Source organism: Triticum aestivum, chromosome 2D (genome assembly GCF_018294505.1).
Source record: "Triticum aestivum cultivar Chinese Spring chromosome 2D, IWGSC CS RefSeq v2.1, whole genome shotgun sequence".
Lineage (NCBI taxonomy): Eukaryota > Viridiplantae > Streptophyta > Magnoliopsida > Poales > Poaceae > Triticum > Triticum aestivum.
Window position 1 is genome coordinate 29,047,493 of NC_057799.1, and position 2,823 is coordinate 29,050,315.

The following is a 2,823-nucleotide window of genomic DNA, read 5'->3' on the forward strand; positions in this document are numbered from 1 at the left end:
CCTGGGTTTAAAATTACAATTTAATCCCCAATTGAAGAAATTTTCTACGCATTTGGTCCTTTAGGTGTACTGAAATTACGTTACGGCACTGGGGCTCTACGGGAATGGAGAGGAGCAGAGGGTGTATATGTGAATAGTTTGACTGTAAGGGACCTCTGCGCTCTTTTCCTCTGTAACAGCGGGTTCTTCTTGCGGGAGAAGAAAGGGAGGGCGTGAATGTAATCGACGGGAGAGCAGAAGTGTGGCCCGGCTGACGTGTGGGCCTATGGCGTGTGCAAGGCCCATTTGTCAGCTCGAGTATTTGAGTTCCGTGTTGTATTAATTAAATGGTTCCGGAGGAGAATGGAGAACTCGAGTGGCCACGACCGGCTGAACGTGACAAACACGCGCACGGCCGACTTTGGAACACATAGCTTTGGTGAGCACCACGGATTTTTCCTTCTCTCACCGTTTTATTAGGACCGACAATTTTGCTCGCGATTTCATTTTTTTGAAAAACTTCCAATCTATTAATCTTCAGTCATGGTAGTACAACGAACACTAGAAATAATAAAAATTACATCCAGATCCGTAGACCGCCTAGCGACGACTACAAGCACTGAAGCGAGCCGAAGGCGCGCCGCTGTCATCGCCCCTCCCTCGCCGGAGCCGGGCAAACCTTGTTGTAGTAGACAGTCGGGAAGTCGTCGTGCTAAGGCCCCGTAGAACCAACGCACCAGAACAACAACCGCCGCGGACGAAGAGTGTAGATCAAAAGGATCCAACCTAAAAACACACGAAGGAAGACGAACGACTAACAGATCCGAGCAAATCCACCAAAGACAGATCCGCCGGAGACACAACACCACACGCCCACCGACGATGCAAGACGCATCACCGGAACGGGGGCTAGGCGGGGAGACCTTTATTCCATCTTCAGGGAGCCGCCACCGTCTCGCCTTCCTGAGCAGGACACAAACCCTAACAAAGTTCGGAAAAAGATCTAAAAACGGAGCTCTCCCACCGGCAAGGGCCGAGATCCACTCCGCCTCCATGGCCATAGGGCCACCGAAAACGGGATGGACCGGCGCCGGCGCCGGTGGGAGGCAGAAAGCTAGGGTTTTTGGAGGCGGTATATATATATATATATAATGAAGAATAATTTATTCTGCACCCTTGCTCGCGATTTCATTGATGTGTAGTACTCCCTCTGCAAACTAATATAAGAGCGCTTAGATTACTAAAGTAGTGATCTAAACGCTTTTATATTAGTTTACGGAGGGAGTACTTTTTTTAGGGGGTGTATTTTTTTTAACACAATACAGACGCAAGCGCTTATACACTCATCCCTATGAACGCACATCCTATCCCTATGAGCATCTTCGAGAGACCGAGTCGACATATCATGTTGAGATTTACGAAGTCACCGTAGATACCTCGTCGTCGACGGAAACGTCTCCTCCCACTAAAAACGCATCACCGGAAAATCCTAAAACAAATCTAGAAATAATGCGAGTATCAGGACTTAAACCCTGGTTGGCTGAGGTCACTGTCCCTCTAACCATCCAATCACAGGTTGGTTCGCATTGTTATGTACTTTGATCAACATTATCGCGTCCCTAGGTGATCAGAGCATCTTGAACACATGACATATCTCAGGCACACATAAAATAGTTTTACATCATAAAAAAGTGCATTTTTCATCACCTGAAACATCATAGGGCACACCATTTTGCTCCAACAGATGCCTTATATTGGGCACGAAGACATAAAAAACATTGCAAATTCGGTCGAACACGCAAATTTAATTATAGTTGTAGCTGTCTGAGACCAGCTTTCTAGATTCTTTCTGTAATATAATTATTATATTGCATAAATTATTTATTCACTATATTCATTATGGCATCATCCGCGTTGCATAGGCATTACGTCGCCATCATACCGAAATTATTCGGGTGTTCTTATAAAACTCATAACCATTTGTAGTTTGCCGCTTCTCCGCAAGAGGTGAACTTTGCTCGTTGTCTCCGTTGACCTTTATCAGACCAACCGGACACTTGCACACGACCGTGAGGTCATTTTAAGTATTATTTTATATAAGTGGGGATTAAACATTCTCGTAACGAGTCGGAAGTTTGCGAGCGGTCGTATCATATTATAACAAGACAACCTGTCAAATTATATCTGTTTCGAAGGACGTTTGATGCCCGAATCGTTAAACATATGAGTCACTATAGCCGATCTAAAATGTCAAATGTTTTTGCAAAATAAAACTTGTTCCTAGGCAGCCCAGTTCACGCTCTTCTTAAATCCTAAAGCCCATCCAAAAACATCTCCAAAATCTTAGCCCAATAGCCCAAGGCATCATCTGCTATTTATAGGAGATAAATCCCTACCAAATTTGGCTAACCCTAAACCCTAGGGAGACCAACTTCCTCCAATCCCGAGCCGCGCCGCCAACTCGCCGGCCGCAGCTCTGACCACCAGACCCCAGCAGATGAGCATATACGGATTACATGCCTACATACGATTGACGAGTTTGAGCTATTGTGTATCGCTCTAGGTTGTGATAGTTACGTATCGAATCTCATCTAAATACTCATCACTACTTCATGCCTACGCTTTAATACCACTGCTCTGTTTGCTATAAATATGCTACTACTGCTGTTACTGCTACTGTTACTTTGCTATCACTACTTTCATATTACTGTGCTACTAATAAATTGCTGCAAGGAAGTGATTTCTTAGATGTGGTTGGATTGACAACTCAACTGCTAAAGCTTATAAATATTCTTTGGCTCCCCTTGTGTCGAAACAATAAATTTGGATGAAATACTACCCTCG